The sequence below is a fragment of the Lissotriton helveticus genome, chromosome 5_1, assembly GCF_964261635.1.
Source record: "Lissotriton helveticus chromosome 5_1, aLisHel1.1, whole genome shotgun sequence".
Taxonomy (NCBI): Eukaryota; Metazoa; Chordata; class Amphibia; order Caudata; family Salamandridae; genus Lissotriton; species Lissotriton helveticus.
Window position 1 is genome coordinate 1,217,430,569 of NC_136065.1, and position 23,629 is coordinate 1,217,454,197.

The 23,629-nt window shown below is 40.9% G+C and overlaps 1 long non-coding RNA gene across 1 annotated transcript in view; it reads left to right on the top strand.

The window, feature by feature from the left end:
* LOC144753550 (uncharacterized) overlaps nt 1-23,629 on the top strand; it is a 285,586-nt gene that overhangs the window by 218,449 nt on the left and 43,508 nt on the right. The window contains exons 2-3 of the long non-coding RNA XR_013594408.1: nt 17,591-17,688; nt 18,205-18,309. This is a non-coding gene — a long non-coding RNA (uncharacterized LOC144753550). The remainder of the gene's footprint in view (nt 1-17,590; nt 17,689-18,204; nt 18,310-23,629) is intronic.

Sequence of the window (23,629 nt, forward strand, 5' to 3'; positions counted from 1 at the left end):
ACACACACAGAGCCTCACACAACAGAGAGCTCCCCCCACACACAGAGCCGCCCAAACACACAGAGCCCCCCCACACACAGAGCCCCCCCCCACACACAGAGCCACACACACACCCACACACACAGAGCCACGCACACACACACAGAGCCCCCCCACACACACAGAGCCACACACACCCACACAGAGCCCCCCACACACCCACACACACACCCACACGGAGCCCCACACACACTCACACAGAGCCCCACACACACTCACACAGAGCCCCACACACACGCACACAGAGAGCCACACACACACACTCACACAGAGAGCCACACACACTCACACAGAGCCACGCACACACTCACACAGAGAGCCACACACAAACACACACTCACACAGAGAGCCACACACACACAGACTCACACAGAGAGCCACACACACACACACACACACACACACACATAGAGCCACACACACACACACACACACTCACACAGAGCCACACACACTCACACAGAGCCACACACACACTCACACAGAGAGCCACACACACACTCACACAGAGAGCCACACACACACTCACACAGAGAGCCACACACACACTCACACAGAGAGTCATACACACACTCACACAGAGAGCCACACTCATACAGAGAGCCACACACCACCTGACTTCTTTGTTATTTCTGTGTGTGCCATGGCTCAAAATGTATTGCAATCTGTCCAGAACGACCCCATCCTGTGTGCCATTTTCTAAGCATGGGGCAATGTCTCCTGTTATTCCTAATATAGAGATTGTTTTTAATACCTCCAGAATCCCCCTGTCCCCCTGTCCCCTCCTGTCCTGGTTCTTGGTGCTAAGGATGCTGTCAGGCAGGCCTTGCTTCCCTGCCCAGGCCAGGTCTGGCATTATGGGGTTTTGATCCCTAAAAGGATTCCAGGCTAGTCTCAGATTTGACTGAAGAGGCGGGGTGAGGGGGGCGATGGAAGGGTCAGATCAATGCGGCTTGGGGTACAAACCTCTGGTCACCATTTCAGCCTCTTTTGGCCTACCAGGAGTAGGTGAATTCTGGGCCTGTTTAAGGTTGTTTAGTTCCTTCTCAGGTTGCCAAGCTTGATTTATCTTACATGTCTTACCTCCTTCGTGAGGTGTACCTGTATGGCAAGAGGCACTTTTCAGCCTTTAAAAAGGTGCATAGCTGCTGGTCATGTCACCAACACCCATTCTTACTCATTGGCCACCATATCAATCATTTGACAGCTTCTCTACTTGCATATGTGGCCATATGGATTAAGGGGCCTCTTCTGATTTCCACCCTCTTTTTGGTAATCAGAGAAGGCAAGCACAGGTGACACACTGGAGCCCACTGCCTAATTGGTTAGGCTTGTGCTGTGTAGCTGCATGTTTATCCTTTAGCCCTACTCCTCCATCACACTGCTAGTCATTGCACACCCATCTCTCTGGTCACTTATGCACAACACCAAACTGCTTCCCACCGAGCATCTCAACAGATACAACTCTCTGGCAATCAGGCAATCCCACACTGAGTCCTGAAAATGTAAATCTACGTCCCATTCAGAAGTTTGAAGAGCAGTAGGGATTTATCCTGAGGAACTGAAATACATAGGTGCTGTGCAAACGTTTGCCATCCCACCTGTCATTTCAGATTCTAAGGGACAGATGTACAACCATAAAAGATTATGACTCGCAATTTGCAAATTTTAGCGAAACGCAAATTGTGAGTCACAATCTCTAATGTATAACAGTGTCTGAGACACTGACTGCGATTCCTAAATGGGTCGCAAGGGACCTGTCTCATTAATATTCATAAGGCAGGTTACAATTTGCTATCCATTGAGAATGGCTGGCACTCACAGGGATGGTGGCCTGCTGGGGTAGCAGACCACCATGTCTGACTGCTTTTAAATAAAGTAGTTTTTTTTTTAAGCAGCCAGTTTCCATGAAGGAAAACAAGATGCATTTTTTTTGTTAAAAAGAAAAGTTTTCTTTTCTTTTGTTTGGAGTGGGCATTGGTCTGCTTTGAAAAAATGTTGGTGCCCCCATTCACAAAGGGGAATGGATCCCATGCTGACCCATTCTCCTTTGCGAATGGCTAGCAACCAACTTGAAGTTGGTGGTAACTGCAAATCTTTTATGACCACATTCCCGGTCACAATATATTCCTCCATACCAGCGTGACTTGCTATTAGGAAGGGATGACTTTAACGTGCTCCTTCCTAATAGCGTCTTGCAAACCCTATTTTGGGGTGCCGGCCACAGGGTGCAGGGATGAACTGCACCCCTGCTTTTCCCGATGCAGGCATGCATTCCGCTCGGAATGCATGCCTGCATTGTGAAGTATACGAATGCGACCGAACCCTGTTTGGTCGCATCTTATTAGCAGGGCCGTAACCCACGACAGCAGGTGGGTGGGTTACTGCTCCTGACCGATGTCGGACGGACAGAATCGGCCCCTTTATGTGGGGAGATTAGGGAGAGACAGGGAGAGGTTTTGGGAAGGGTAAGGAGGAATCTAGGGGAGGCGCATGCAAACACAAACACCCACCCATATAAGATAAGAGCATTGCTATTCGGAAACTACACATTTAAAGTTACTACTGCCCTAAAGGTGACAAAACATTGGTAAAATGTACTCCAGCCCAATCGTAGAGTAAGTCCAGCCTCACATATGGCCTCTCACAGGTACTGCAACACACTTCTGTAGAAATTAAAGAAGGCAGGGACTAAATATACCACCATCTCAAAAATTTTAAACAAAATTAGATTATTTTGGCTTTTAAAGTATGGGTATATACATAGTTTGGTCTTGTCTTGAACGGAATGAAAATGAATAATTACATATTTTTTTAGTTTAAAATTAGTACTTAAACTATTAAAAAATAAATGAGATTGCTAAACTTTTAATAAAGATTGAAATGTCATATACATTAATTAAACACAACTTTTAATTAAACTAACTAGACTTAATATTAATTAAAAATACAATTGTGAAGTAGAGTGCTTTAAAAAAATATATTGGGCCAGATTCACAGAACTAACTTAAGACAAAATCCTAAACTTACTACCATTTTGGTATTCACAGAAAGCACTTCCTCATTTTGGTATTCACAAAGGCACTTACTCATTTTGGTATTCACAGAAGTTAGGAGTCCTAACTTTAGGACTCCTAAATGCCTTCTGTGAATACCAAAAGTCTTAAAGTTAGGATTTTTCTCAGTTTAGGAGTAGTAAAGTTAGGACTCCTATCTTTAAGACTCCTAAACTGAGAAAAATCCTAACTTTAAGACTTTCGGTATTCACAGAAGGCATTTAGAAGTCCTAAAGTTAGGAGTCCTAACTTTACTACTCCTAAAGTGAGAAAAATCCTAACTTTAAGACTTTCAGTATTCACAGAAGGGATTTATGAGTCCTAAAGTAAGGACTCCTAACTTCTGTGAATACCAAAATGAGTAAGTGCCTTCTGTGAATACCAAAATGAGTAGGTGCCTTCTGTGAATACCAAAATGGTAGTAAGTTTAGGATTTTGTCTCAAGTTAGTTCTGTGAATCGGGCCCTTAAACATTAATATTATTAAATCAAATTAATCAATAAACATTTATTTTGAAAGAATAATGAGTACTGATATTTAATTTTTTAGTCCTAGGGTAAAAATAATTATTTCAATTTATTTCACTTTTCTATTTTACAATAGCATAAATAAAATTAATTTGTTTAAAAAATTAATCAACTTTCATTATTTTTCCCATTCTTTCCCATAGGGAGATTTCCACCAAAGTGGCAGAGATCAACACTAAGGTGGCAGAGATCAGTGCCTGCTTGTGAAAAATTACAAGCAGAGCTTTAAACTTGAAAATGTGTCTCTCTTGGTTTCAGGGAATGTAGATGTGTAAATATACACTGGAATCAATTTACACAAAAAATGGTGAATAGCCAAAAGTTGTACATTTGCTCCTAAATGTAACAGGGAATGTAGACATGTGCACATTTACCTTTGTGAACAGCCCTCAATGTATCCAAGAGGAATGACTACGGAAGACAGTGTTCCCTCTATAAGTATCCTTGAGGGATGCCACCCACCTAGTGGCGGCTGCTATGAAACGAGGATGATGAGGCAAGGGGGATAAAAAAATTCACTTACCTGAATTGGGATGCTGCCTCTCTTCCATCCTCTGTCTCTTCCTGACTCTGAGTCCCAGAAGCACACAGGCTCCCAGAATCCGCTAGCCAATTACAACGCTGCTGTCACCAGCATGACAACAGCGTGGTGATTGGTCTGAGCACCGTGGTTCGGCGCTAAGACAGGGATTCGGAGCCTGTGGATGTTCTCCACCAAGGTTGTGCAATACAGCCAGGTGGAGAACATGCTAAGTGCGCATGACTGTTTGGCTGGCCCAAGACGGCCGGCCAAACCGTCATGCGCACTTTGAAAGTGCACAAACCACTCCTCCCCCTGCCTAGACAGATTACTCATGCCCACACCTAAAAAGAAACTAACCGAATAAGGGCGGAAAATAAAATTATAAAAACATGTTGTAATTATCATTTAATTTTTCCTTTTTTGCACTGCTCAGAAGCAGTGGGGCGGCTGCTGCGCCCACTTCCAAACTCCTATCACTTGTGCACTGTTAAACCCAGCGTTCTTAACACGTTGTTGCTGATAAACATTTTTTAATAGAGGTCAATAAACCAATCACAACTTGGACCTTGCTTGGGCTAAATCTCTGGCTCTGGCTTGGATCTTGCCTGATTGGGACTGTTTAATCAAATAGAACTGAGCAAGACATTTATTGAACATACTTAACTAATTTAGAACGTGTAATAATTCACCATGAAACAATGCCCTTTGACAGGAAAAGGGAGAGAGCAAGAGATGTTCATCCAGTGTTCTCTGTGTGCAACCAGTAAACCTGATTTCAAATCTTGGCTTCACCACTTGATCAAACTGTGTGATCCTAGTCAAATCACTTCACTGTTCCTTTTTTTGATTGTCAACGGTAAGAGAAGCTTCATTGAATTCAGTTCAGGATGTATTTAATATAAAGCTTACTTTCACATCATTCACATAAGGTACCAGCCAATAATGTTGCTCTACATAGAGCAACAGTATTAGACAGACATACAGAGCACATGATAAACTCACTTCACTTTGTTTACTCACAGCAGTGAGATCAGGGCACAGGGGAAGGGGGTTCGTAATTAAAACCTACCAATTTTAACATCAGTCAATGCATTGATATAACCTAATGTGTACTAAAGTGAAACACAAGCATTCAAGAAAAATATTTCTATTTTGAAAAAGTAGGTGTGATATTTACTTAACGTTTGCGGTGTTGTTTACATGCCAAATCTTGTGAGAGTTCAGCTTCTGGATTTACTGAGGGTTTGCAACAGGGCAAAGTGATGCAAAATAGTGCAAACTCTTGCAAGGGTATTTAATTTCCAGTGTCAAAAATATTTTGTGCTGGAAAGGTATCCCTTTTCTCAGAACAAATAGCATGTGCCACTTTGCATCAACGAGGCCTTACTTTGGTGTAACTTGATCAGATTAGCGCAAGCACCTATAGTTTTGAATGCATAGGCCGATCTACTAAAATACTAGGCTTTCTGCAAAAGAAAAATATATAACACCTCCTTGAAGCATGTGCTAACATGAAGAAATGTTTTCAGCTTTCCAAACATTCCACATCTTACAATGTGTGGAATATTTAAGAATTGCCTTGGCATCTGATTTCGTACTGGGACGGTATGCTTCCAGAACAAATCATACGCTAGACAGCATGCAGACATCTCTGCATTCTGATGCAAAGGTTCTGTATGCCACAAGGCAGTCTGCTTGTGCACTAGCACGTGAGTGGTGAGCAGCAGCAGGGCATTTCTGATTAATAGGGCTCAGTGCTGTTTTGCCTCCCTTGTGCTATGCAGCAAAACAACTTTGGTTTCTGTGTTGTACTAAACAATAAAAATAAATCTGACCCTTAGTGTGCACCCGTGGCTTACCCAGTCTTAACCCTCGCCCACCCAGGCAGTCAGAGGTAATTTAATAGAAAAATAGTATTTCTGTGTGATTCTTTCTTCTTACTTCACCCATTTTCTACTTTAACCCTCTCTATTAACCTCTCTGTATTTACTTCTCTGTTTACTTTCATCCTCTCTTAACGCAATACATCCAGTATACCTGACTGGACTTCATCTCCTTCTACATTGTGACCATGAGCCTTGATTACTATGTGGCTACATCTATGACTCTCGATCCCCCTCTCTACTCCAACTCTATTCATATGTCATCCCTCTCTCTCTCTCTCTCTCTCTCTCTCTCTCTCTCTGTGCCTACTACTCTGTTTCTATCTGATCTCCCTGCAACTCTACCAGTCTACTTTGCTTCTCAAACAACCGCTTCTCTGTCTTTGCTGCACATCTTCTCTCACCATATTTCCAGTCCATTACTTTCCCTCTCTCTCAGCTCTTCACCTCACCACTCCTCCTAACCTCTCTATCTCAGCTCTCTCTACAACACACCTCCCTCAAGGGATATCACCTCCTTCTTCCACACCCCTCTCTCTCTCGTTTTATCTAACCTCACAATTTATCTCGCTATTAAGGTACAACCACACCTCTTTACCTCACCTTTCTCTTTTATTCTGCCTCTGTTCTCATTTCTTCACCTCTCTAAATATCTTACTCCTTTATGGCAGCCTGCTTCTCTACCTCTACCACTTTACCCTATCATCAACTCATCTGTCTGTCTCTCTCACACAAACATACATCTCTCCCTGGACCTCCTTCTCCATTTCAACTCACCCTCTCCATCTCAACTGTCTCATTCAATCTCTTTCTTTATAGATCTCTCTAGTTCACTATCTATTTCTCTTGCAACTCTCTAACTTTGTATAATCTTTATCTCTCTTTCTTTATTTCACGTCTCCCAACTTCTTCTTTTAGCTCTACACTACATTTCTCTTTCTACCCTTTGCCGTTCTCTCTAACCTTACTCCTTTCCCACTACTCTCTTTACCTGCCCTTCTTTCTATACCCCTTCTCATTTTACTTTCTCTCTACCTTGCATCTATTTTTCCTCAAGTCTATTTGTCTACCTCTACCCCGCTATGCTATTACCTCTCCCTAATTCACCTCTTTTTGAACAATATCTTTCTCCCAACCTTATCCCATGGCTTATACTCTATTTCTCGTCCTCTCCCTACATTTGCTATCTTTGTCCCTCTCTACCGCACTGTGCAACCATCCTTATTCTACCGCTCTTTATCTTTGCTTCTGGCTACCTCAAATTTCCCTATTTACTTTTACTTTACGTCTCTCCTTGCCTCATAGGTCTTTCTATGTCCCCTCTAGATCTAGCCCCTTCTTACTCTACATCATCTCTTGCACAATATTAATCACGTTGTGTGCCTCTCCATTGCCTCTGTCCTGCTCCATCACATCCCCTTGCCAGAGAAGTGCACATATAAGAGAAGAGAGAAAAGGCAGGGGAAGAGACGTTAGGAGAAAAGTATTAGATTTTAATGAGTGAATGTTGAAAATCCTCAGATCTGCACTTTGATTTTCACTTTTGCTGCAAGAATGCCAGTAGTGATCAGGGGTATATTTGGGATAACAAATATTAAGCAACGAAAGTAGCAATTTTGGGCAGTAGTGCATATGTCTCATTTTAATTCTATGCACTGGTCCTCTAACAAACTAAAAAGTCTCCCTTAGTATGTGTTTTTCCTATAATGGGAATAGAAAGCAGTGGGACACTGAGGCTCAGATTTTCTGTTGCTTTGCTTCAGGGTTGCGTCGCAAACATGGCACAAAGTGTTGGAATGGGATATACTATAATAACTTAAATCAGGACTTGTGTTGATTAGTATCCCACAGTAATGCATAGTGACTCTGTGAACTGCTTTGAGTTGCTTTGCATCAAAGTTGCATTCCATTGATGGTGCTTGGGGGTTCCCATGCAACCCCACATGGGTTTTGACACAAATCCCCCTATCTATAAATAAAAGTAGACAGGAAGGTATGTCAAAATCTTACATATCTTTAAGACAGGTATAACAAAGAGAAATATTTTAATTTCCACTCGTTTTTACAACTTTACATGTGTGCTGCATTGTACAGCACACATACAAAGTGGAAAAAGTCTTCAAGCATAGTTTTTTGTCCTGGAAGGAACAATACAAAAACTATTCCCTACAGAAGCTGGTGCATGGCTGCCAAAACTGTGCTTGCGCTGGGGAGAGATAAAAAGTACCATATCTTAGTTGGTGTAGCAAATTTGTTCTCTCTCCCTTTGATGCAAGCAGCATAGCAGCTTTGGTGCAGCCTTGCCTTGCGTAGAAGAAGTATCTAGACCTTAATTCCACATAAAATGTTGCTGTTGCAGGGGGAAAAAAATCTAAATCCAAACTGAAGATAAAATAGATTTATCAATGCTTGTCCAAGGTTTTTAGGTTTTGCCTGGGAAAGGGCGTGTGCTGCATGTGCTCTTCCTTGTGAGAGATTTTGAATACATCAAGGTGATTGCAGCCCACCCATTGTTTAGCATTAGTTGGCTTCATTTTCACTCTTACTTGCTGTCTTCTAATTGGCAAGCACATGCAGGCTTCAAGCCTCTTCTTTGGGCTGGAGCATGGGCCGCGTACTGTTTGCTTCAGCTTGATTGCTGTCCTTCCACTGATTGAGCTGTGATTGAGTTACTACTTTTATTTTTTATTTTTTAGTGTCAGGAAACCGTTTTCTCCTTTGAAATTGATGGTTTTTATGAGAACAGATGTTATCTGCTTTTATTGTACCATCAGATGTTATTTGCTTCCAAATGTAATTTTACTAAGACTGAATTTCTTTCTTTCTGTGATAGGATTTTTTGCTAAATATCATACTTTTTTCTTTTTGTATGCATGGGGAGATTAATGTATTTGCTCAAAATCACATTGGTGTTGTGTCGAGACCTAGCAAGCATTGACAAAGCCAATAGGTCTCACCTTGAGACTATTGGCTCTGCCATTGCCTTTTGTTTATGCTGTACAGCATGGGCAGTGCCAATTTTGGCAATGATTTGCAGCCATGCTGTAAAGCAGCATGGCTGCAGTTCAGCATGCATACACATAATGACAATTGAAAACTATGATACACAAAGACAATGATGCATTCCGTGCTAATGCACTTTTAAGAAAAAAGCACTTTTTGTAAATTAGGTCTTGCCACACTGCAGAGCATCCACGCTGCTGTTAACATTGTCAAAGCCAAGAGCTCTCGTAGGTAAGACCTATCGGTTTTGCCAATACTTGTCCTATTTAGCTGGTGTGGTGACGTACTGTGCATAAATGCCTGGGACAGATTTGCTTTACACGAAAACCTTCTCTTGCTAGTGGAGCACGACTACCCTATCTCCTACTACGCACGCCCTCTCCCCCTCACTCTCTCTCCCTCGCTCACGTGTTCCTCCATCCTCCTCCGTCCACGCGCATTAGTCATAGTCAGCCTCGTGCTCCCCAGCGCGCGCTGCACTCTCACGCTTCGAGCACGTCCATCTCCCAGCGAGGCTGTTAAGATGAAGGACTGCGCGCGCGTGCCGCGGCGGAGGCCACCGAGCAGCTCGGCAGAGCCCTCTACATCACTGTAATGAGATGACACCGATGAAGTGACGATCCTGCGGGGGACACGGGATGGGGATGCTCTCTTCGCATCTGACGCGCAGGCGCCTCTCGTGGGCCAGGTCCCCCCACCCTCCTTCATCTCCAATACAAGGACCGTGCTAAAATGAACTTACCCTCAGAGGGTGAAAGCTCAGTGGGTCCAGTGCTTCCTGGAGATTTTGTGTAGGAGGTCTCTGTTCTGACAGAACTGGCTCCGTAGACCGTCTGTACACGATCAACGAAATGAATGTCATGTAATATTATTATGGAGCAGGCTGCAGTAAAGTATGCTGCAGGAAGCGGCTCATTCGGTGACATTATGATCAGTCTTTTCTGACACTTTAACGCATAGCCGTTAATAATACATGATCTAGAGGCATTGTAACATCTTTCTTAAGAAACAAAAGTATGCACGCTCTTCCGACGCTTTTCAGAATATTGATAATGATCAGATAACGGTTTTGTCTCACCCCGATTTTACCATCATTGGTCTCTTTTTATCAAATAGTTTGAGGAAACGTACAATATTAAACGCAGCAGAACACAAACCTACATGTTAAATCTTGCAATTAAAGAGTATATTTTTTATTCTACACTTCCTATGTTTTAAAACATGCCTCCCCGTGTTCAGTGTCAAGTTTGTTTTGTGTTCACAACGGAGGCCACTGAAACAATATTTTCCAACAAGCAATGGCACTGAGCATTACTTTATTAAATATGTAAGTGTCTCAGAGGGAGTCCATTTAAGATTCTAGACATCAGGCCGTAAAGAGATGGGGCTCTCCTTTACATTTTGCATACCCTTTGAAATGACATTGTGATGCAAACTCAAATTGGCATCAACTGTGGAACAAAACCTTTTAATGACAATTTTTTTTACACCTATTAAAATATATTTATGTATGTTTTTCCACCTGCAGTCAAAATCAGTAGTGTACTTTAGGAATAGTAACTCCATCTGGCTGCAATTCTCACCTCCCTATTGACTGACCACAGCAATCAGCTGGTGAATGGTTACCTGTTTACTTTTGCTGCGTCAGGAGCTGCTTATTAACTTTTGATCCTTGGAATTAGTAATTTTTTTGGATGAGCTCTTCAGATTATTGCAGATGTTGAATTATGTGAAAATGCATATTCATCAATGGAACAATGGCCTCTGCACGTCCGAAGCGGAGTGAATAATGCACATTGGGTGTTGATGTACACATCTAATATCGCCAAGCCTTTGACTTCTGGAAAGCGAAACCATCGACCACATCTCCAACAACAACAATCAATTAATCAATTTAAAAACATTCTACATGATTCTGCCCTGAATATAGCACCAGGACAGCTACACTCTATATTCTAGTTGGTAGACACAGAATACTGGATGAAGATAACACCTTTATAATAGTCTTACAAGTAGAGTTCGTGGTTCCTTTCATCACCATCAAGCACAATGCTTCACTACATATTTTCTTATTGAGAATGGAATTAAATGTAAAGGTTGTGAAGTGGTTCTAATTGTCTACAAGATCTCTGTTTACAAAAACTGAGATCTATATTTTATTCTTGCGGCCCAAGTGCCAAGTAGATTGTGCAAGGCAATTCACTAAGAGGCCATAAATAGGCTCAGAGTCAAGTGTACGACATCTTCTGTGGGTGGCAGTGTGGGTCAACCCAAAATTGTCCAATAAGGAGTTTAATGCATCCTGGAGAGGACTCCAGTATAAAGTAATGTACCTATTACTAAAGGATTTGAGATGGCAGCAGTCTGAGAATGATTGTATTCAGTTTATCATCCAGCAGGCTAGGTACAATGTGCTGTGTGTCTCCTTGACAAAGTTAACTGTAAAAAAACACAGTTGATGGACAGAATGTAGAACAATGTCATACATTCACCCCAGTACAAGGATCTGGGCCTAACTGTTAACTGTGTCATCTCTCCTTAAGAGCAAACTGGGAGGAACGGAAAGGAAGAAGCTGTCTCGTGTAAGAGTGGGCAACAGTGTGTGTGGCAGCAGGGGGTGAAAGGGAGTTGGGAGGGCAAGAAAGCAGGCTGATAAGATATTAATAACAGTGCCTGCAGCAAGTGGTCATGAAGACGAGACCTACTGTCTTTGTCAATGTTTGTTAAACAACTGCCATCATTGGTCATAGGGTCGGGTCTGGACAGCATGTACCCATTGCCGTGCTTAGAGAGGCCTCATCCCAATGCTGCAAAGAAATAAACCGTTTGGACACTAAACAACGCGACGCGGAGCCCAGTCCCCGCTGCTGAGCTGATGCAGAGACTAGACAGACGGCCCTCGAGCGCGGCAGTTTGTAGTGTTTAAGTCCGACTGTCGTGCCTGATCTGCCCTGAAAGCTGAGAGGAACGAAAAGGAAGAAGCTGTCTCGCACAAGGACATTTTTGGGTAACATGCGTTGCGGAGCAGGCACAAAAATGTGGGTACGTGTCAGGCCCCGAATTATTACTTCGTGTGTGCGTGTTACGTGTGCTCCCGAGACACCGAGGCCAAGAACAGGTCATACTGGCAGTCTGCTATTTCAGTGAACACACAAGCCTAGATGTCATCGTTAAGAGGCGTGTCTTATCTACACTAAAATACAAGCAAAGCGGTAAAGTGAGGACTTCGGGTGGGAAATGGCGAGCAGTTTCGCGACCGCTTTGATGTTCTCAGTGGCCGCGCGGCTCACTGAGAACATCAAAGCGGCCGCAAAAGTGATCAGCAGGCGGACAAATGGTGCGCGCGCCTGGCGCACATGCACTGTACCCGATCCGCACTTTGGGAGCACTTTTGAATGCCCCTTACTTTATATCTCGCCAAAGCATCGCTAACTCGATGGCTTAGGCGAGACCTAAAAATGGCTCAATCCTGACCAAACTAATAGATTTATTATCTTCAAAAGCATGAGCACTAGAACAATTACATTTAAATTTTGATTGCCTGGAACTCTTAGTGTATTTTTTCACTTGGGCAGAAAGGGATGATGTGTCCTGCTCACGACAATCTCAGTGGTTCAATACACATTTGACTAGGTTATCCCACTTTTAGCCGAACTGGCTCGGAATTTTGGCATTCCTTCATAGCTTGCAAGATTTCAGTTTCAGTGGAGTATCTTCTGGGCAAGAACAATACAATGACAAGTTAGAGTTCTAGATTCCTCAGAGCATCAAGTCCTCAAAATTAAGCCTTAACCAAAACAACTGTTGTTGTGTTTTTTAGTTGAAGAACAGTTAAGGGAGCTCTGGATATCAATGCCTTCCTATAGAGTTTGTCAGGTGCATTTTGCTTTTCCCCAATTCCATATGATCCTGAGTGTGATAGCGCAGGCCAGGAGTCAGCAAGCAAAGTTAATCCGGATTACACAGATGTAGAGGTCACATGTTTGACTTCCAGTTCTTCTAGAACTTTCTTGAGATTCTCAATCCTTTCCCCAGAGTCCAAAGCCTACAACATCCAATGGTATATTTAATTTGCATGCCCAGGGCCTTCAACAACTATTACTACATTCGGGCCTTCTGGCCCTGGCAATCTGGAAGATGTCATGGTTCTTTGGAAAATGCCAGCCTTTTCGTAATGAGCTTTGCTCTGCAAAGTAACCATATTTGTACATCAGAAAGAGGTAAAATGTAAATTGGCTTAACCTCGGGCCGGACTGGCTACCGGGCAGTTTGGAATGCTGCTGAGCTGGGGGGTGATTTCGTTCATGGAGACCTGCGTGTGCTAAACGAAATTCGTTTTGCATTAATTATTTCGAAGCACACGCAGGTCTCCAAGAACGAAATCAGCCCTCACCACAGTGAAAGCAGCCCCCAGCTCGGTAGCATTCCAAACTGCCCGGAAGTCAGTCCGGCCCTGCTTAACCTTTTGGGTTTTTCTTCACACTGGATCACAAAACACACAATCACAAAGATGGATGATGCAGTGATCATTCCAGTTATTCAATTGAATCAAGATCCAATGAAAGCTCTGGATCCAGGTAGCACGGCGGAAGAAGTGACTTTAAACAGAAATCAGAGAAGGTGAAGCATTCGGGAGCACTATATTTCTGGTTCAAGGCATATTTATAATCATTCAAGAACCTGGATGTTTCTATTGACATCTGATGTAATGATGTCATCCAGAAAGAGTTCGAGTTTTGTCAGTAAGAAGCTATGTTAGGTTATATTTCTCTTTATTTATGCTACATTGTCATATTTTAGTTTGTTAAATTCTGGGACTTTGCGTGGGTTAGCACAACCATATTCTTCGGTAGTTGTGAGAACTGCATTTCTACAACAATATAGTTCTAGTGTGAGCAGGGCTCATGAAGTGGAAGTTCCTTGACAATGCTTAGAATAATCACATTCAATTTAACGAACCGGTCCTTGTGTCATTATAATAAAGTTGATTGTTCAGACATTTGAGGGATTGCCTTTTCAGGATAATCCTCCTGAGGACAGATTTTGTAATAGTATGTTCAGTGAATGAGTGGAAAAATTAGGTGAGTTTTCTTCAGGGTAGGAGGTTTGCAGTCATGCTACATGATCAATAAGGGTCGAATTACGAGTCTGACGGTCCGAGGGCCACCAGACTCGTGGTGGCACGGCGGTGGCGTTCTTGCCACATTACGATCCTAGTGGTCATACCAGAGTGGGACCGCAGACTCCACCGTGCCGCGGTCAAGAGGCATCTATATGCTTGGCAGGACCATTGTGGCCCCCCAAGCATATTACGACTATCATCACTGCCACTGATTTCATGGAGGCCTTTCTTACATGAAAACAGTGGCGGAGATGAAAGAAAGGGGCCCCAGAGGGCCCTCTTGTGCCTCACAGCTTGTGAATGCACACAGAGGAGGAACAACTTGTGCACCCTTTGTGCATCCACAGAAGTTCCAGCACAGCATGGACTTTCAAGTCTATGCAGTGCTGGAACTTCCTTTGACATTCCCATTGCGCTGCTATTTTATAGGCACTGCTGTGGGAACTGCAAAGGAATCACCCGCCAATGACAAAAAAAGTAATTATTTGGTGGGCAGGTCTCACCTGGGTTTGGCTGTGTGGCAAAGGGGCGGTCCCGCCGCTGCACTGTCAGACTCAGAATCGGGCCCTTAGTAGATAAAGAAGGCAGGGTGCGTGGGATTTCGGGTAATATGTGTGGTGCTCTTTGAACTGTTGCAGCAGTGTACAGATCCACCATACGTTAAAGTGCCTTGCACAAATAGTTTGTGGCTCCGTTAGGCAAATGTGTTTAGAAGAAAGATTTATTTTTTGCAGTTGACCATAATATGGTTTTAAACCCTTCAATAGATCTAACTAAAACTGATCGGTGTGTCTCAAATGGGTTGTAGTCACTATTTTGAAGTCAACAGTATCATCCTATAAAATAACACATCCTCTACACTACATACCACTACATTGTCAACGCAAGTGTACATTGACTATTCATAACTTCATATCTACTTAGCTTAATGAAGTACTAAGGGTCGATATATCACATGGTATATGGTGATCCCTCATCGCCAAATGTGGCATTGGTGGAGCTGACACAGGCTTTGAAGAAATGGGTTTATGTAACAGCTAGAGAGATACATACTGATTAAGAGGCTATTAAATGATCTCATATACTCATGGTTTCTAGTCAAGAATTGGTTTTCATTCTGTAAATGTGAATATGATACAAATGATGTAACTGGCTTATTTATGTTCCTCCTCCCTGTCAGATTCATCTACCTCAGTGACATATATGCCTTTAGTAACCGCACAACAGAGGCCTTTCTCCTTAAAGATACTCTCGTCAAAAATAAGTTGATGCATGTATTACAGGCGTTATCTTTCTGTGAACATTCCTGCAGACATGAGTCACATCCAGCAGGTGGAGCACTCTCAAGCAATTATTGGAGGTCATTTTGGGATACATACAGTAAATCTAACAAGGTTCAGAAGTTGAAGTAGAAGTTAGAGGAAAAGTTGAGAACATTAAGGGCTAAACATAAAAGTAAGGGTTCATAAAACATGATCCGCAAGTTGACATTAATTAATGAGCAACACTATTAGTTTCCAGCAGAATAAAATATTAAATATTCATTTTTTTTATTTTTAATTAAATTACATAGTCATAGTTAAGTAGTAGTTCTTTGAATGTGTAAACAAACCTAAGAGACTAAATGCAAAGGGATCAGCTTAAATAGACCCATATTTATGAGATTTTGATGACGTGTGGGAATTGCACATTTTCAAAAATAGAAGCATTTAGAGCAAGTACATAGGAGCTATACTTCACTGATGTTACATACAGAACTAAGGACCACATTTACATTTTGACTACGTGGGAGTGGAAACAACCTTTACCACACAGTCTTTACCATGGGAGGTCTTTACCACACTGCATGTATTTATCACTCATGCCTTTACCACACATGTATCTTTCTACGCATGCATTCACCATGCATGCCTTTTCCACTCATAATGGTAAGTATTAGTAAATAAAGGTATGTTAATTTAGTAAATTAAGGAATCTTTAATGAAGTTGGTTTAAATAATTGTGATTTGATATATTTTTTTTAAAACGATGCATGATAAATTTTAGGTTAAAAAAAGGGGCTGGTGATGGACAGAGTATCTGAGTTAATCAGAACACTCCTACCCAGTCAACAGATCAGGGCTTGATCCATCACCGTTTTTAGCTCACTGCACCATCCCAGTTCAGAACCTGGCTATATGCAAATTAGTCTGTCCCTGGCCCAGTGCATCATGGGAACAGGGCAGACCAAACTACCAAGCCAATTCTTCACTGGTTTTCTTGAAATTTTTTTTTTAGGAACAGAATGCAAATGATATAGTGGTATTGGGTGGGGAAGTGCATTAATACTGAGATATTAACCAATCATTCTTGGGAATTAATTTGTAAATACAAATTATAAATGACATTTTTAAAAATATTTTTTTAAATATGGATTCATGGCCTGATTCACAAAGGTAAAGTTAGACCAAAAATCTAACTTAGACCAAAAGTCTAACTTTACTACTTTTCCAGTATTCACAAAGGTTAGAACAAAGGTCTAACTTAGACCAAAAGTCTACCTTAGACCAAAAGTCTAACTTTACTCATAGTAACTTGCCTTTGTGAATACCAAAATGTAGTAAAATTATACTTTAAATCTAAGTTAGACTTTTGGTCTAACTTTCCCTTCGTGAATCTGGCCCAAAATGTTTTGGGGATGGGATACAAGGGATGTAGTGGTAGTGGATGGGGAAGTGTGTTCATATTTAAATATTATCTATGAATATATGGGTATTCATTTTTAAAAAAAAAAGTTCTAAATAAAGTTTTTTTTCAAATTTTTTTAAACCTTTATTTATAAAGTTTTCTTGACAACCAACAAGATAGAACGGCAGTCAGGTAGGTTACACATGTCCACACTGCATTCCCAAGCCCATACATACAGAAAATCAAAATACGGTGGCCGACGAGCCTGTGCGGGTTAGATACATTTAGATAAAGTTCTAAATAAAGTTACGAGTAAATGCATTTTAAAATCTGCATAATACGTTTTAGGGATAGGATACAAGGGATGTAGGGGCGTTGCGTGGAGAAGTGTATTAATACGGTGTTTACCGGTTAGTGTTTGTAACCCCTATACAAATTGTGTATAATGTCCTCCACCCAGTTACTCCATGAACAGCAATGTACAGTCAATATTTTCTGTTTATGCCTACACTCTATGCATTTGATGCTATGATTATGTCACTTTTATGCCATGCCAATTATATATTTGTCATGATACTATGTACGATTGGGGAAAACAGTAGAATCATTGATAAAAAAGTAATTAAAATTGTCTTTATTCCTAAAAGAATACATCTTTATTTAATTTAATTAGACATTTTAGATATACAATATAACTTTTAAAAACAATTATTAAACCTTTTTCCCCACTTTCCCATTGATTTTAATGGGAGAAACTGTCCTTTTTTTAGTCTTTATTTTACAGGTTCATGTTCTTGCTTGTGCATCTGTTTCTACAGTCAGTGGAGCGCCATGGTCAAGATCAGACGCTTGGAGGAATAGCTTTCAGGTAAGATTGACTTGTTTTAAAAAAGAAATCAAATGTAGGTTAAGCAATTTATTGTAAAGAGAGACGGAGGGAGGTAGGTTGATTGAAAATGTTGTTTATGTGTAAATATTGGTACTTTTAACCAGTTTTATGTCCCCATACTGGTTGTATTCATGGGCACACATCGGGACGGTTGTTATTTTTTAAATATTTTAGACTTAAAAAGAAGAGGCATTAATTTCAAAATACTTCTTTTTAAACCTAGAAGAAAAAAATACCAACTAGTTTTTGATGTTGTGTTTTTGCATAATTATTTAATGTTATATGAGGAAGACAACAACTAAGGGAAAAGCGTCTGTAACTTTCAAGTGATTTAAATTAATTTTTGGGGGGCTTATGGAAGATGAATTTTGAATGATAGTGTTAAATATTTTTCAGGTTTCATAGATTTTAATGGTAGATTTTTTGGTGCAAAGAAGAAGAATTCTTAAAAGAAGTTTTTTGAATTTTCACCAAATTTAAATTCTTTTTTTCGAGGCTTTGGATTGTATTACAGTACTTGGACCATTGGATTACCAAAGATTGTTGGTGAATGGATCTTTAAAAATATCACCAAGAGTTGAAGAAAGAAGACTTCTTCAGGTAGGACATTTCAAACAAATACATGTTATTTTTGAACAATTAAAAAAAATGGCAATTACATGTAAAAAAATTGTGTAGAACAGGAGAGTAATGCACTTTTAAAGTTAGTAATACCGGTAGTGTTATACGGAAGCAATGTTTTCCAGGTACTTTGAACCTCCCAACAAAGTAAAACTGTTGAATTTTGGCCAATAGTTGTTCAGACATTTCTTTACTTTTTTTTAGAAACTGGTGGATCCATACTACCTGCTAAAGACTGCATTGTGCCAGTCTTATTTCCTGAAAACCTTGCTCCTTTTTTAAATTTCCAGAAAAATATACAGGTAGAGTTGCTGTTTATCAGTTGGAACTGTTAAAGGAGTTATGCCACACTACAATGGCATTGTTTGTTTTTGCACTTCCCTCTAAACAGGTCCAGCAGCAGTTCCACCTTTTAATTGAAAAGTGTGTTTTCCTTCTGTGACCTGACCTACTTAAATGGCCAATCCATATATCTTCAAAATAGTTTAAAAGAAGGGCCAATTTTTCATCACTTTTTGTTAAAACTATTATGATTGTATAATTGGTGTGTAGACATCATCCACATAATCGGGGTGCAGAAAACTCAAAGCAGTTCATTTTCTTCTTTCCAACTGTAATTTAATGTTTGACATGTAATCCTCAGCTAAGGATGTTTTCTGATTTTTTTGCCAATATGCCTGGGAAAAAAGAAAAAAATATCCTTGAATTTGGGTATTTTGGTAAAGCTTAATAATTCGAATTTAAAATTATTTTCCTAGGACTTTTCTTTATTGTTTGTGCTTTGACAGCTGTTAAAAATTCTGTATAGGTTGAGGATTGCTTGTCATGGAGTAAACCATGAATTAGTAGGACAGTAGTGTGATTAATGCTAGCATGTATTGTGTAAATGTGTGTGAATGGATGGGGTGTGGATTTAAAGGTGCGACCATCCAAATTTGGCTGTTTTCCAGAGTACCTGTGTTATGAAGGGGTACAAATATTAGAATACTTTTTTAAGGGTGTTGGTTGCCATAGAGAAAGTAAGGTTCATGGAAAGACTGGGGGAATGTTATGTAGTCTCCTTATAATCAAGGTACCCTCCATATTTGAGAATTTTGATTGCCCCTCTAAGGGCAAATATTTTCCGCTTCTCCTGCATTTTCCACCTTCTTGTTCTGAAAGAAAAGAAGCTGTATATTGATAATATGTTGCGAAAATATTTATCATTCTAAGCTTTATCCTGTAAATTGGACTTAAAATTGGTTATTGCTGATCATGTTGTGCTGTTGAAATGAACTTTGTTATGTGTTGGAATTTTTTACTTTATTAACACAACTACACTTCTATTTCAAGTGTATATTATTTTTAAGGTATTAATAGTGACATTCTAATATGTTGTGGGCCGTCATCTTGGAAGGGGCATTTACACATTACATTAAAAAAAACGCTAGTTTAAAGTAATTCGTGAAACAATTGGTAGCTTATGTTTAAAAAGTTTACGTTTTAAAATTACTGTTTGGATTAATATTTTTCTCCGAAAAAGTGTGATGAAAAGACGTGAGTGTCAATAGGATGTGTTAAGAAGGTATGTGTGGTAAAGGTAGTTTTAATTTTAATTAAATACATTGCGAGGTAAAGACATGCGTCATAAAGTTATATGCATGGCAAAGGCATGCGTGGTAATGTCAAGCTTATTTTTTGAAATCGCAAAAGCTTTGCAGAGCAGACACAACCAACATGGTGGACATTCGGCAAACTTTCACTCCCTTCAGTGGAGCTGCTGCACAATTTGATATCACTGAGATTCTCATCTCCCTGACAAGAATCTGTAAAGATGGTCGGCGGTCCACTATGACTTTGCAGATGGGCAGCCTTCCAGTCATGTAGTAAATGAGGTGCTAAGATCAAGACTTATCTAACTGGAGGAACTCTGCCTTATTTCTAGTAACTGGTAGCTTCTGGAAAGCCCAATCTAAATTTGATGGCTTGTCTCGTAGCTACCACAAGATTTTTCAACAGCCGTTACTGAACACACTACATGAATTTGTTCATTATTGTAAAGACTGTGTATAAGGTACCTCCTCTGTGGGAGAATCTGCAATCTTTTTTTACATTTTGTAATTTTTTTTATTTTTAAAACATTTTTATTGGTATTTTGCAATTGACGATAATTGATACATTACAATAATATTCAATGGTGCATACATGGTGTGTTAAGATATTATACATGAGTTGATTACCTTCCACATGGGTCAGCAAGATTTGTTTCTCACTCATTGACAACATAGCTGCAGAGAGTTACATTTCACATCACCTTAACCTCGCCTCGGTCCTTTGATCACTAACGTCTGGCAACAATTCCTCATGTGGGGGCTCGCAGATATTACCTCAGAAAGCATTCCATCTGTCCCACACCGAGTCCATTTTTTGGGGCATCCCCTGTGGACATGGACTGATTTCTCTATTATCATTGTGTTGTCCATGTCACGACACCCTTGGCGATGGTTAGGATTCAGTCTCGATCCCCAGTTCTGAGCTATATTCTGCTTCGCTAACACCATACCAAGTGTCGCCCAGTCTTGAGGCATGTGATTGAGGTCTGTTGGCTCCCAAATTTTAAGGAGACATCTCTGATTCAGGTGAAACCGTAATTGCAGTAACCTGCGAAATTGTGCGCATAACCGCCTCCCAGTAATGTGTGATTTCCGGGCAGTGCCAGTGTGTGTGAAAAAGTGTGTCGGATGCGCCACAATGTCTCAGGCAGAGTGGCGTGTCCGTACTGCCTAATCTATGTAGAAGTGTTTGCGTGTAGTAAGTACGATGTAGGATTTTCAATTGTATTATTTTTAGTTTGGAAGATATCGCTACCTCTTTTGGGGACGCGATTGCCTACTTCCAATCTGTCTCATCCAGTTCTCCCACTTCAGCCTCCCATCGCTCCTTAAGGGCTGTCGTGGGGTCCGGCTGATTATTTATTATTTTCCGGGAGGTTTGGGAAATGGCTTTTTTGCTAAAGTGGTCCGTCAGAAGTCTGTCCTCTAGCGGTGAGGCTTCTGGCAGTTGTGTGCCTGGTGGAATTACCCCCATGAGTGCGTGTCTAACCTGCATATATCGGAAAGTTTCAGTCTGTGCCAGCCTGTAAGTGACCTGCAGCTGGGCGACAACATCGCCTTTTTTCCACATATCCCCCACCTTTGAGATGCCTATCGGTTCCCACTGTCTAAATCCCTTGGTATATCACAATTTACTTAATCAGAGAATCCGCAATCTTGATCATGAATAAGGTAGGGAAGAGACTTCACACTGTACTTCCTAAGGAACTATTGCACTTATAAATATAAATGCACACAAAAATCTTAGCATAATGTTTGGAGATGCTACTACCATGGCTAATCAATGAACATTAAGTGACATCTGTCAGAGGCATATATTATATTATAAGGGTCATTAACCTCTTGGAGGTAGCCAAGAGAAACAAGATTTAGGCAGTGTTAAATCGATGCAGCCTTTGGCAGTGTGATGTGGTCCTTCCTGCCTTAAGACCTGCCCAGAGAAGAGTAGGGACCCATATTTACACAGGTACTCTGTGCATAATTCGAAGATTTTCTTTATCAAAATGGGGACGTGGTCAAAAGCAGAAGAAAAGGAAGAAAGATGAGAAAAGGGCACAGGAAGAGTCTGCATGTGCTATCCTCCTATTATAATGCAGATTTTTTACCTGCATGTATTCCATAAAACCACTCTATTATATGGCATATATTGGCCTGATCAGTTTCAAGACACTTCAGCCGCCTTGCTCCATGGCTTTATCCCTTCTAATATGCAGCTACGAGCTGCTCTGCATAAGCTGGTGGAGGAGTCAATGGCACTTAGGAAAACGAGTCCCACTCCCTTTCTTACAAAAGCCCCGAACCACAGTAGGTCTTAAGGAAGATAGTAAAGTCCTCTACAAGGAATGACAATAGGATACACTGAAAGAGAAGATTAAAAAAGGGAAGGCACTAAGAAAGTCGCAAGTATGGTGGCTTTCCAGGTTGTATAACATCTGCCCTGGCTAATTTCTTTATTACACTGCACACCTGTGCAACTTTGCTTAGCAATACGTAACAGGAAGCAATTTAAGTGACACAATTACTGTGTGTCAAAGTGGAATTACATTTTCTCTGTTTTACTATCAATAATATGCTGAGCTTGATACCTTAGCTCATCATAGTAGTCCATTTTCTATGTCGATGACTGCTGTCCATTAAACTCTTGAGTGTATAGTGTCCCTTTCTAATTGTGTTCCTCTTCTGTGTCTTTGGCACATTCTATTTTGGATTACAGAGGTCTGGTTACCCTGTCCACAAGCGACCACTCTGGTGTTAGAGACTTGATTTTAAACCAGTATTTCACTCTGTAGTATTGATTAAAATGATGAAAAGCTGCCTGCTTGGGGGATGTTCAGAGGTCTTCTAACTCACATTTTCAATCTACATTAAATCATAGAATGAAATTACACCTCAGATAAAGGGCTCTATGACACCACTTATCTACATAGACAAGACCTGAGGGATATGTCATTATGCTTAATGTGTTTACTATTTATTATTTACCAGATCATTTATAGCTGCAACGCATTTTATCACTACCAAGCTAGCAATAAACTGCCTATCATTTTACTCTTCGCGGATGTCACAAGCTCTCTAAGGCTTCATTGTCAGGTGAGTGTATTCCAAGTACATTGAACAGTACATGATATTAGAACATTGGAAGGCTGGAAGCTCCATTGAAGATAGTGAAGTGGCTCACAGCTAATATTGGCTGGTATAAGCCTTCTTCTCCAACATTCCAATGTTATGTAATGGAAACCATGACAATCAATAATGTTTCCCAGGTTTATTCCATGAAATATCTGGACATTTGAAAGAGTATTGGAATCAATTGATATATGGTGGGTGGGCCACCAGCCCACTATGCCCAAGGAGGTCATGACCCCCCCCCCCTGCACTCGCCATTACATTTCCTGCCACTCTAGCAGGACATTTCAGAATAACCTGCGTCCACCAACACATGGGAGTACTTTAATCAGAAATTTAATATCAGACAGGCAGCCATGACATGGTGGCTTCTTAGCCATTACTTTTGCTTCTTAGAAACAACTGCCCAAGGCAGGGCTTGTTTCTGAGAAATAAATGATCAATGGCCTGAGATGCAGGGAAGTTTTCCTGCTGGAATCGGTTCATGGCAGGTACAAAATGTGGCTGCAGGCCTGTCATGACTAGAACGGGCATCCTTATACATTGTCTCTGCAGCTCTGTGGCGAAGGTGCATGGATCAT